The sequence below is a fragment of the Heterodontus francisci genome, chromosome 6 (genome assembly GCF_036365525.1).
Source record: "Heterodontus francisci isolate sHetFra1 chromosome 6, sHetFra1.hap1, whole genome shotgun sequence".
Taxonomy (NCBI): Eukaryota; Metazoa; Chordata; class Chondrichthyes; order Heterodontiformes; family Heterodontidae; genus Heterodontus; species Heterodontus francisci.
In genome coordinates this window covers 141,161,719-141,175,274 of record NC_090376.1, presented here as the reverse complement: position 1 = coordinate 141,175,274, position 13,556 = coordinate 141,161,719, and positions in this window count along the sequence as shown.

Here is a 13,556-nt window from a genome sequence, read left to right as displayed (position 1 = left end):
TGCTTCCCGGACACTCCATAATTACCAATATGAGCTTATCTTCTTCAAAATTATGAGGTTGCATTCCTGTGGGGAGGGTGTCCTGATCACCTACTGTAACTTCAGTGAAAGATTCATAGAGTCAGAATGCCACAGAAGGAGGCCATTTGGCCCATTGATCCCATGCCGGCTCTGTAGAAAAATCCAGTCAGTCCCATTCCCCCACTCCATCCCCGTAGACCTGAAAGTTTATTTCCCTCAAGTGCTCATCTAATTTCCTTTTGAAATCATTGATCCATCACCCTCATAGGCAACAAGTTCCAGGCCAATACCACCGATGCGTAAAGAGTTCTTCCTCACTTCTGCCCTGTATCTCTTGCCTAAAACCTTAAATCTGTGTCCCCTAGTCCTTGTACTATCAACTAATGGGAACAGCTTTTCTTTCTCTATCTTATCCAAACCTGTCATGATCTTGTTTACCTCTATCAAATCTCCATCCAATTTCCTTTGTTCCAAGTAGAACTACCCAGTTTCTCCAACATAACCTTGTAGCTAAACTCTCCCACCCCTGGAACCATTCTGGCAAACCTCCTCGACACACTTTCAAGGTCCTTTGTATTTTTCCTAAAGTGTGGCGACCAGAAATGGATGCAACACTCTAGTTGTGGCCTATCAAGAGCTTTACAAAGGTTCAACACACCTTTTCTGCTTTTGTACTTAATACCTCCACTTATGAAGCCAAAGAGCCCATATGCTTTGCTAACTACCCTCTCAATTTGTCCTGTTACCTTGAAAGGTTTATACACATGACCGCCAGGTCCCTCTGTCCCTGCACACTCTTTAGAATAGTGCCAAAACATCTATCTTGCCTCTTCCTATTCCTTCTGCCAAAATGCATCACCTCACGTTTCTCGGTATCAAATTCATCTGCCACTTGTCTGCCTATTCTGCTAGCCTATCTATGTCCTGTTGCAGTCAATGGTATCATCCTCAGTGTTTGCCATACCTCCAAGTTTGGTATTATCGGCACATTTTGAAATCTTGCTCTATATTCAATATCCAAGTAATTTATAAATAACCAAAAAAGCAGTGGTCCTAGCATTTATTCTTGGAGAACATTACTGTCTACCATTCTCCAGTCTGAAAACAACAACTTACCATGACTCACTGTTTTTGTCCTTAAGCTAATATTTTCTCCAATCTGACACTGACCATCCTATCCCATGAGACTTAATTTTGTTAACCAGCCTTTCCTATGGTATTTCGTCAAATATTTTCTTAAAATCCACCCTATACCCCTCATCAACTTCCTCAGTTACTTCATCAAAAATTCAATTAGATTAATCAAACAAGATTTGCCTTTCACAAATTGATACTGGCTCTCCCTAATTAACTCAAATCTCTTCAAGTGCCTGATTTTTTTTTTCCTGAATTATTGTTCCCACCCACCACTGATGTTAAACTGACTGGCCTGTAATTACTAGAAGTGTCATTTCACTCTTTCTTGAGCAATTGTCACATTTGCCACTTTCCAATCCTCGGGCACCTCCTCCGTATCTAGGGAAGTTTGAAAAATTATGTCAAGCCTTTCTGCTATCTCCACCTCCACTTCCCTTAGCAACCTGGGATGCAAGCCATCCAGACCAGGTGACTTATTCACTTTAGCCATAGCCAGTCTTTCCAGTACATCTTGCCTATGAATTTTCACCCCATCCTTTACCTCTGCCATCTCCATTTTTACTGATATTCTGTCGCCATCTTGTTAGTATACACCAAAACAAACTGCTCATTAAGTAATTTAACCTTGCCCTGCACCTGTAAGCATACATCACCTTCTTTGTTCCAAATAGGCCCCATCCCACCTCTTACTACTCACTTACAGTTTATATGCCAGTAGAAGATTTTTGGATTCCCTTTTATGTTAAATGCCATTCTATTCTCATATTCTCTCTTTCTCAGTCTTATTTTCCACGTCACTTCCCCTCTCAACTTATTGTATTTGGCCTGGTTCTCACTTGAAGAATTCACCTTTTTTTGTTTCATTATATTCATCTGCGAAACCCCAGAAAAATGCCATTTATGTCGGATCTTTGTGATTTTCTCAGATTGAGGCAGTCTCATAGAAATTCATCCCCTATATATTCACAATTTGAAGTCCACTATGTGCATATCTTCACCCTATACACCACCTTTACCTCCAAGGCAGTAGACAAAGCAAAAAACATAATGGAATAAGACATAAACTATTAGATCATGGAGGAAGAATAGATAGATATAAGGAGACGGACACTCATATCCATTGCATATAGTTAAAGGTATGAGAGCCAACTCAGGAGCATACTGGAACCCAAAATAAACTACATATACCCCTATAGGTTAACTGCTAGAGGGATGGCAATCAGTCGGACACACTTCTGAATGCTTGCTTAGCTCGTTGGTAATTGTCTGAGACAGAAGATTGTGGATTCAAAGTCTCATGACAGAATTTGAGCTCCTAATGAGGCTTTCTGTTCACTGTTGTGCTTGAGGAATTGCTATAATGACGGAGGTACATCGTTGATTTTCAATGGCTCCTTTAGATGCTGAAGAGCCTCTGAGGTAGCCAAGGTATGGTCGAGCTGAAACTGCTGCCTTTAGTGCAAGCCAACATTTTAGTAAAGGAGTTGATGCGTGGGCTAGGAATGGTCACCCGGACAATTATTAAGAGGCTGATTACCCCAATTAAATTGCCTGTTAGCACTCATTAACGAGGCTACACAGCATTTGGTGAACAGCCCTTGATCTAGCGCCCTCTCCTAACTACGACCAGCTGACTGGGAGAAAACAAGTTGTTGTTGAGGATGTTGAGCGCTACTTAAATGTATATCAGCTTTCACTGTTCACTTGCTGCTGGAGATCAAAGACACTTTGTCAAGTCTTCACTAACACTCTATCAACATTTATTCTGAAAATTTTCTGAGGACTCCACCTAAAAGAATAAGTGCTGTATTACTCTACCTTATTGGACATCTTATAGGAGTCACCAGGAGAAAGGGAATGCTTGGTCATGGGCATCTTGTTAGGGTATCCCGCTCGGTCTGAAGGAGGAATGGGAGGCCATGAGGCCAGGCAGAGCAGCACCAGTTGCTACAGGAGAGAAGGACAGGAAGGGCAGGTGGACTCTTTTCCCCATGCAGTTACAGGATGTCCCACCTCTAATGGACCTCCTGGGCCCCCTCACCCTCAGTCCTTGAACCATCCTGAAACGTGCCACTGTGTCAGTCAGTGCACCTTTAGTGGAAGTGGGTGAGTGGAATCCACATACACTGCTCCATGAAAAATGCATCTAATCAACAATTAACATTGTTAAGTACTAAACCTGCAAGTGTCCCTCTTTCAGCACCTCCAAGCAAGTTCCAGTTATGGTAATCAGCAATTAGGACCAAAATTACATGCTGAAACCAGACTTTCAAACGGGTGTGTCTTATTAAAATGGTATCCATTTAGCTGGCTTCACTCTTTCACTAAAACAAGCCTCATGATCTTTCCACTGAGACATCAAACGAAGGCCCTGTCTACCTGCTCACAGGAATGTAAGAAATTGAAATAAGAGCAAGGATGTTTTCTTGGCGTATTGGCCAACATTTATCTCTCAAATAACGCCATAAGGTCATATTTCTCATTGCTGTATGTGAGGGCTTGTTATTTAGAAATTGGCTGCCCCTTTTGTGTCTGTAACAACAGTGACAACACTGCAAGAGTAATTCATTGGCCGCAAAGTGCTTTTTGAATCATGAAAAGCAGTATATAAATGCAAGTTTATTCTTTATCATTAAATAATTTTGGTCAGAGGTCTGTGATAACATCAGTTTGATTTCTGATCATAACTTAATGATGACTCTTCTCAAAGGAACTCTTCAGCTGAATGAATTTGTGATCTGTGGATTGTTACTTAATTCAATATTTTATGGGTTAGCCCGATACCTATACCCAAGATGAATATTTCAGATTTAATATGGAATACCTGTGCAGAATTCTGTCATTGCAAAATTCTGTGGATTTGCATTGTAAGCTGTTTGCTAGCCCATGCTTAAAGGCTTTACTGGATTATGTTGTTAACTTCATCCTGTAGAACATGATGAAAGGCCTAAATCCAGGAGGATATAAAATGCATCAGATATCATCCACATTCTTTAAAGCTGAAGTCAGCACAGCAGCAGCCCAAAGCCATAATTTTTCAGCAGTGATAAAGCTTCATTGGAAGCAAGGTGACTTAAGATTTTTTACTCCGCTATCTTTATTGTGTTGTCTATATGTGTATTATAAATCATTATGTCACTCATGACCAATTGGGAATGACCTTGACCTGCACAAGAAGATATTATCCATATTTTATGGATGCCAGTTGTTTACAGTCTCAAAAATCACAGATCTAGAAGCAAAAATACCTGGAAGAATCCAATAATGTTGAATTTTGAAGACTTATTGAGATAATCTTTTTAATTACATTTATTGTATCAATTGTCAACTGTGAATCTTTTGGCTTTAGTATGTGGTTAATACTGTCTGCCCTGTATTGGGGAGACTAAATGCAGATTGTGTGACTGCTTTGTGGAAAAGCTTCGTGCGATCTGCAAGCATTTCCCCAAGCTTCTTGCTGCCCATCATTTCAATTCTCTGTCTCACTCCCACTCTGACCTCTCTGTCCTCAGTCTCCTAAACTGCTCTTATGAAGCTCAATGTATGGTTGAGGAATGGCACCTTTTGATCAGACAAACTACCGTCTTCCAGATCATAACCTCTGCCCCCATTTTTTCGGACAGCAGTTTTTGATAATGATTCTGCTTTCCCATTTACACCGCCTCTAGACCCATCTTTTGTTTCTGTACTTATCCTATTATCATCTTGCATCAATCCTTTTGTCATTTAATCTCTCCTGCCTTCCATTCTAACACAAGCATTCTGGTGTTTTCATTTTCCTCCTTCCCTGCTTTTCCCTGCCTCTGATCTTGCTTAAAACCTATTACATCTCTAACGTTTTCTAGTTCTGATGAAAGGTCATCGACCTGCAATGTGATAATGCCCAGGTAATCTGCTTTTAGTGTAACTTCATCCATAGTTGAATAACCCATCCTGATGCATGAATGACCAGTTGAAGGTGGGCAAATGATGCCATATTCCAGCCACAGTTTATAGTTTTAAGATAGGATGGGTGGGGAAAAATGTTCTATTTCTTCAAAGATCCTTTCGCTTTTTGTCCTTATTTGCATATTTAGAGTCATACGCCGGAAGTTTACAGTGGGCGGACAGTATCCGGACTGCGATGTAAATGTTGTTGATGAACCCACTTCCGCCTAGCCTGGGGATCCGTCCCAGGCTTTAATTGTCCCGAGGCGGGACTTCCACCCGCTTGAGGGAGGAGGTCCCGCCTCAGTGAGTTGCTGAGCTGCCACGAATCAGCGGGCCGGCAGCTCTTAGTCTCAGCAGCACCACCGGGAGTGGTGGCCACTGCTGGGACTGCAGCCCAGCGACACCATGGACCCAAGGGAGTGGGTAAGTTTGGGTTGCCTCACCAGGAGTATCGGTCGTGCACTGGAGGCTAGGGTGGTTGTTTGGGGGGAGAGGGGCATGTTGGATTCCTGGGGTGGGTCGGGAGGCGGGGGCGACCCTCAATCGGGCACCCTGTGCCCGACTGCCATTGCCCCCCCCCCCCCCCCCACGGGGCACGGAAAGGCCAGCAGCTATCGCTGGGCGGACTTTCACATCCCCAGCACACCCGCTTGCCAGGGTAAAATACCCGTGGAGGCGGGCGAGGGCCCTTAAGTGGCCACTTAAGGGTCTTGAGTGGCCTCGGGCGGGCGGGCCATTTCCCACCCCCCGCCCCCCCAGCCTGACCTCCGTAAACCTATCCGGAGGCGGAATCGGGGCGGGTAGGTCCCCCGGAGCCTGTCACTCAATTTTATGCTGCCCCCACGCCACCATCCGACCCGCTGGGATGGCGTAAAATTCCGGTCATAGAGTTATACAGCACAGAAACAGGCCCTTCGACCCATCGTGTCTTTGCCGGCCATCAAGCACCTAACTGATCTAATCCCAGTTTCCAGCACTTGGCCCATAGTCTTGTGTGCTATGGCTTTTCAAGTGCTCATCTAAATACTTCTTAAATGTTGTGAGGCTTCCTGCCTCTACCACCTCCTCAGGCAGGGCGTTCCAGATTCCAACTACCATCTGGGTGAAATTTTTTTTCCTCAGATCCACTCTAAACCTCCTGCACCTTACCTTAAATCTATGCCACCTGGTTATTGACCCCTCCGCAAAGGGAAAAAGTTTCTTCCTATCTAACCTATCAATGCCCCTCATAATTTTGTATGCCCCAATCATATCTCCCCTCAGCCTTCTCTGCTCTAAGGAAAACATCCCTAGCCTTTTCAGTCTCTCTTCATAGCTGAAATGCTCCAGCCCAGGCAACATATTTGATTGTAGTTGTATTCTCGATCTATTCAATAATAAACAAACATACTATTTTGTGAGATCCCAATGTAAAAATGAAATCAGTTGAGTGATTTTCATTTCAGTACTTTGTGAACGTTATTTTCTGACATTTTTCAAAAATAATACATTCAGAAGTAATTCTAATACATAAATGTAAGTGTTTCCATTGAGTAGGTGTCCTATGGGAGTGATTCCTCTGTGTTGCAGTGTTCATTGGGCAGAAACTGAAGAAAAAAATGTGAAACAAATCAAATAAAGTACTCCCATAGAATGAAAAAGAACATAAAAGGAAGTATTCTTCAAAAGAATGAGACATTTGCAACATTAGCTGAGTAAGCGGCCATTCATAATGCTCTGAATCATTTTTATCATATATAAAAAGATAGATTTTTCTTCCCTTCTGTACCAAAGGAATCAGAACTGCCAGGCATGGGGCTCAAGTAAAAGGGGCAGAATCTGCAACACTGGTCTCTGCTTTGATTATGCCCCATTACAATTTCCTACAGCTGATCATAGAGTTGCAAATTTTTGTTAGACACACTCCTGGAGGTTTCATCATATGACCTCCTGCTTCTAACTGCCCTATCCCACCCAGTCCAACAGCCTTTACTATCAGCCCCATATTTTATGACGAGCAAATGAAACTGCCAAAGAAAATGAAAGAAAAACACATTTTTTAATGCTTGTATGATTTTTCTCCATTGTGTATGCAGCAGCGTCCAGGAGATTAATCCTTAGTTCCTGGAGACTCCAGGACAATTCTAGAGGTAAATCCTTCTTCTTCATCAAGTTCAACGGGACCCATACACCTGAAGTAGGTGCTGGCCCAATGTTGTTATTGTAATTAGACAGGAGGGACCATTTGGAGCTTCCCTCTTAATCTTTCACTGATTTCACTCACTGGGCTCCCCACAGGGTGATCCAGTGAAACATGGTGATATGACAGTCACTGGGCTTCTATACTCTGAAGGTTCTGCTTGAATTCCAGATATGATGATTAACTTAGGAACCTCCTCTCACAGCATATTCGACAGCTTGACATGTGGCCTAATGCATACTCAGAAATGCCACCTTTTCTGTAGGTGGAGATCCTAACCAGGGTTCAGACCTGTACCTGGAGCATCTCCAGGTCATACAAATGGTCCAGGGAGTGAAATAACCTTCATTTATGTTCTATCATGTGCATTGCACATCTATCCTTTAGTGTTCATTATTGGAAAAGCAGGAAGGGTAAGTAATATTTTGAGTATCTTTGGATTTTTGTCTTTTTATTTTAAACTAAAATTTTAGTTGATATTCCCTCTGAGATTGTAAATCGCAACTTTCTCCTAACTAAAGCCTCTGAATATTTGTGAACAATGGGAACAGCAGGAGATCTATGCTTGTGCTGATCCAAAGTCTTATGATAATATGTTAAAAAAAAATGTTGGTATTGTGACAGAAACAAAACAAAATCTTGGATTCAGATGGAATCTTCTGTTTTGTGGGACTAGTGGGGAAGCATGCACAAGCTGTTGTCTGAAAAGATGACTTGTTGAATGTTCTGTTAGGTGCACTGACTCTGGTTTTAAAGCTTGTTTTTTTTTTAGACAGATCCGAACTGAAAGGAAAGCTAAAACTGAAACTGAAAATAAAACTTTAGGTTTTTGGAGAATCTGAGACTGGTTGGAATCAGATAAAAGGATACAGAGCTCTCTGAGCTCAGATCACACAGGACTAGCGTGCAGGCAGGCTGAAGAAAGTGAAGGTTGTATCCAGGACCTGTTTCTGTTACCTAAAGTAACTGATTAACCAGAACCGGTCATAAAGTGCATAGGGTTGTCACTGAAGGGCTTGGCTAATGGTAATACTGGTGGATCCACGACATCAAGACTGTCGTGAGTAGAGCTGAGAAGGTTCTGGAGAGGTGCGTTGTTTTGGGTGAAAACCATACCCATGGAGTTCGGGTTGAAAGGGAACTGTTATCGGATGAGAATCAGTGGCTGCATCTTGGAAGACAAGAGCTGAAGATCTAGCTGAGGAAGTTCAGAACTTTGAAGAACTTTGTGGCTATATTTGGTGCCATATATACTGAGTGGACTGCCCAGTAAATCCGTGAGATCTATCTTTGTTGTATCTGATAGCGAATGTGCAATTTGTAATATATAGTGACCATGATTTGTCAGTTAATTCATGTTTAATTTATGTTGTTTTTGGTTTGATTGTTAAAGTAAAAGTTATAAAAGTGAAATCTTATTCATTTGTTTTTTTTTAAAATTGGGGTCGTTCGGTAAATTCATCTTTGGTTTGTTGATCTCCTTCGGGATCATTAGAATAGACAAATAAAGTTTGAAATTGGGAGGAAAACAAATACATACGGACATGCCTAAGGGCAGAGATGAAGCGTAGGGCAAAAAACAGGATGGCAACAACGGTTGAAGATAATGAAGCAATTGGAAGATCAATATAACCTCAGCAGAATTGTGGCAGAATTCACATTTACATGCGTACAAAGGGTTTCCTCCATACTTCCAGCAAAATAATACTGACGAATAATGGTGTTGCAGGATAAAGTTTCTGTTATGAGGTTGGGGAGCAAGGAAGTTAAAAGAGTGTGCTTTGTATAATTATGATCATGTTGATAACTATGGTCAGCTTGTCACATCTGAGCAGCAATGAATCAGTTCAAAATCGCAACAGTTATGATCTTAGATTAGATTAGAGATACAGCACTGAAACAGGCCCTTCGGCCCACCGAGTCTGTGCCGAACATCAACCACCCATTATGCTTGGAAAACTCAACTGAGATAGTTGGAGTTTCATGAAAGTATTCTGAAAAAGCCTATTGACGTATTTTGGGAGAAAAGGAGGAAAGGGGAATCGATATCTGGAAAATCTCACTAAAGGGAAAATGTTGTTAAACAACTTGGTGATCTAAGCTTCAAGCTCCTTGATTTTGGAGAATTATCTGCTTTTAACCACGATGTGAAACTAATTGGAAAATAATCTCTATAAATCTGTATTAATATAATGTTTTTCTGATAACACTTGGTCAAAATGTAATTGGTCAGTTTGCGTAATTGTTCTAACTGGGCTAAAACAGTGTCCATATGAACCACACTAAGCTAACCAGAGGGATATCAAAAGGGACGAAAGATTTCAATTATGTAGCCAAATTGCCTGCTTCATTGACTCCAAAACTGAAGGCGACTTAGTTGTCTGGGAATAATATGTGCCTAAGAAGCTATATACATTAACTAGCTGTTAGATTATCTGTTTAAACACCACTGTTTGTTTTGTAGTCATCTATGAATGATCAATGCTGCCAACAAATGCATGTTAAATATTGGTCATGCAAGAGCCTGGTTAAGGGGAACTGCATTATGGATTGTTGCTGCTAGATTCTCTATTGTAGAAGAGTCCTCAGTGAATCAATCTCTAGATCCTGCACTAAGCACATACTCAGAAAAGTCCGAATAAGCTAAGTTGATCCCAGGTGATTGACTCTTTTTATATCCAGTTATCCTGTCTCTTCTGCCCTACACAATTAAGGCCAATAAGTTGTTGGAATGCTTCAATCATACTTAAGCTGTTTCCTAATGAATGTCCATCGAGGCTATGAAAGTACATATGCTAATGTAGGATATATTAACATTTCAGAGCCATCTGCCAACATTCAAGCTAATTGCAGGACCATATATTAATCATCAGTCAATTGTAAATTTTACAAATATTCATCATGAGCTATGATATGTTTGAATATGGCTAGCACGTTCAATTTAAATAGTTTCAGAATATAGTTGGCTTTGAAGGGATAAATTCACTGCTATTTGAATTCATAGCTGATTCTGATTATTCAAAATAAATTTTAAAAGTTGCACAGTATGATACCACTAAATATTTCACTTGCATGGTTATTAAATGCCTCACCCGTGGATGTTGTGTCAGCTGTGGCTCAGTTGGGAGCACATTCATTTGTGAGTTAGAAGGTTGTGGGTCCAGGTCCCACTCGAGAAAGATGAGCACAAAAGATCTAGGCTGACACTCCATGCTAGTAAAATGCAGAAGGTGCTGTCTTTCAGTTGAGTTGATGGGTGTGGCATTTGTTAGGGCAATCAGCAGCTGTCCGAATGCACTTGAGTGGTGGCCATCCAATTAAGGATCAGGAGTCATCCACTGAGGGGACAGAGGTAGCAAGTGATGCCTTGGAAGCTCCAGGCAGCATACTTAAAGGGCTGACAACCCCTGCTTGACTCATTTCATCCTTATTCAGAAGTGCCAGGCATCAGCTTGGAAGCTGGCTGACAGAAGGGTGGTTCAATGATGCCTCCCTCCAGACTCAGCTGCAAAAGAAAGTGGGGTAGGTCCTATTCCTCCAGGGATGGGAGGAGGAGACCAGCAAGCCTAGATGGAAATAGTGGAGGAGGCCAGCAGCTGTGGGGCCACCCCAAGGACCTGGATTCAGTGTCAGAAAAGGGTCAATGACCTCGTCCAATCTGCCAAAGTGAGTGTTCCAATCCATTATGACCCTTTGTGCTCAGCTTGTATCAGAGTGAGAGAATGTGTTTGGTAGAGAGGGAGGGACCACCCAGCCATGACATTGGGGTTCTGGAGTCATCAATAAGGTCTGAGGCATGGCTGTGCCTCAGTTAGATGTGACTGTCAGTCAATGCTTTCCCCTGCATAGACTCTCGAGAGTGGGCATATTATGGGTTGCTGAACTTTCATCGTCTGGGGTTTTTAACCGCTGGCAAATTGACCTTGTTGCTCATTTTATCTACAAGAGCAGATGGCCCACAACAGGAAGGAGTGTGCCAAGACTGGTGGCAGAGTTCCTTATCTCCACGTCCTTACACCAGTCAGGGAGGAGGCCATGGAACTGGCAGTACAACAAGGCAGCTGTACCATAGTCGGTGGGGAGAAAGGGATCCCATCCAAGAGAGTGAGTGTGCATCTCCCAGGGCACAAGGGTGTCGCTGGTGCCAATGAGCCATGTAGCACACGTAATCCCCATGGCAGCAATGGAGAGGTACATTTGAGGTGGTATGATTGAGAGGATGGCAGACACTGATCTGTTTATTTCAATTAATTCTCATGCAGCTCAAGGTGACCAAGATGACAGAGGAGCTCAAGAGGCTGAGGGACAGTCAGACAGTTCTGAAGAGGCAGAGGCAGCCTCAGAGGTTCTACTGTAACATCATTCCCCACAATCTCCCCAGCACAGATACTCTCACATCGCTGGGTCATTGCACGCAAGTAGATATGGGCACACAACATGGTGAGCACAGCACAGACGCACCAGGGCAGCTGATGGAGGCTGTGACAGTCCAAGCCACTGGCAGTCAGAGGACTGTGGGAGGTCAGGCCCATGCGGAGGCCTAGTCTGAAGACATGCCTCTGGTGTTGACTGCAACACAGGAAATGTTGCAGCTGCAGTCAGAGGTCAGGCAACATCCGGCAGAGGTGAGACAGGCTAGGAGTACCTAAGCATAGATGGAAGAGTCCATCCAGCCTTGGGTGATGCACTGACTCTGGCAATTGTGCATCTGGCTTCCTCCATTGAGAGATTGGTGACGATTATGGAGAACCAGATCCAGCAGACCAATCAGTGGCTACTGGAGATTTCTTTTTTAAATTCATCCATGGGAAGTGGGCGTCACTAGCTATGCCAGCATTTATTGCCCATCCTTAATGCCCTTGAGAAGGTGGTGGCGAGCTGCCTTCTTGTACCGCTGCAGTCCATGTGAGGTAGGTACACCCACAGTGCTGTTAGGAAGGGAGTTCCAGGATTTTGACCCAGCGACAGTGAAGAAACAGCGATATAGTTCCAAGTCAGGATGGTGTGTGACTTGGAGGGGAACTTGCAGGTGGTGATGTTCACATGCGTCTGCTGCTCTTGTCCTTCAAGGTGGTAGAGGTCGTGGGTTTGGAAGGTGCTGTCTAAGGAGCCTTGGTGCATTGCTGCAGTGCATCTTGTAGATGATAAACACTGCTGCCACTGTGCGTCGGTGGTGGAGGGAGTGAATGTTTGTAGATGGGGTGCCAGTCAAGCGGGCTGCTTTGTCCTGGATGGTGTCGAGCTTCTTGAGTGTTGTTGGAGCTGCACCCATCCAGGCAAGTGGAGAGTATTCCATCACACTCCTGACTTGTGCCTTGTAGATGGTGGACAGGCTTTGGGGAGTCAGGAGGTGAGTTACTCGCCGCAGGATTCCTAGCCTCTGACCTGCTCTTGTAGCCACGGTATTTATATGGCTACTCCAGTTCAGTTTCTGGTCAATGGTCGCCCCTAGGATGTTGATAGTGGGTGATTCTGCGATGGTAATACCATTGAATGTCAAGGGGAGATGGTTAGATTCTCTCTTGTTGGAGATGGTCATTGCCTGGCACTTGTGTGGCGCGAATGTTACTTGCCACTTATCAGCCCAAGCCTGGATATTGTCCAGGTCTTGCTGCATTTTTACACGGACTGCTTCAGTATTTGAGGAATTGTGAATGGTGCTGACATTGTGCAATCAGCAGCGAACATCCCCACTTCTGACCTTATGATTGAAGGAAGTTCATTGATGAAGCAGCTGAAGATGGTTGGGCCTAGGACACTGCCCTGAGGAACTCCTGCAGTGATGTCCTGGAGCGCAGACAATTGACCACCAACAACCACAGCCATCTTCCTTTGCGCTAGGTATGACTCTAACCAGCAGAGAGTTTCCCCCCTGATTCCCATTGAATCCAGTTTTGTGAAGGCTCCTTGTTGCCATACTTGGTTAAATGCTGCCTTGATGTCACTCTCCCCTCACCTCTTGAGTTCAGCTCTTTTGTCCATGTTTGAACCAAGGCTGTAATGAGGTCAGGTGCTGAGTGGCCCTCTCGGAACCCAAACTGGGTATCACTAAGCAGGTTATTGCTAAGCAAGTGCTGTTTTTTGGCACTGTTGATGACACCTTCCATCACTTTGCTGATGAGTGAGAGTAGACTGATGGGGTGGTAATTAGCCGGGTTGGACTTGTCCTGCTTTTTGTGTACAGGACATACCTGGGCAATTTCCCACATTGCCGGGTAGATACCAGTGTTGTAGCTATACTGGAACAGCTTGGCTAGGGGTGCAGCAAGTTCTGGAGCACAGGTTTTCA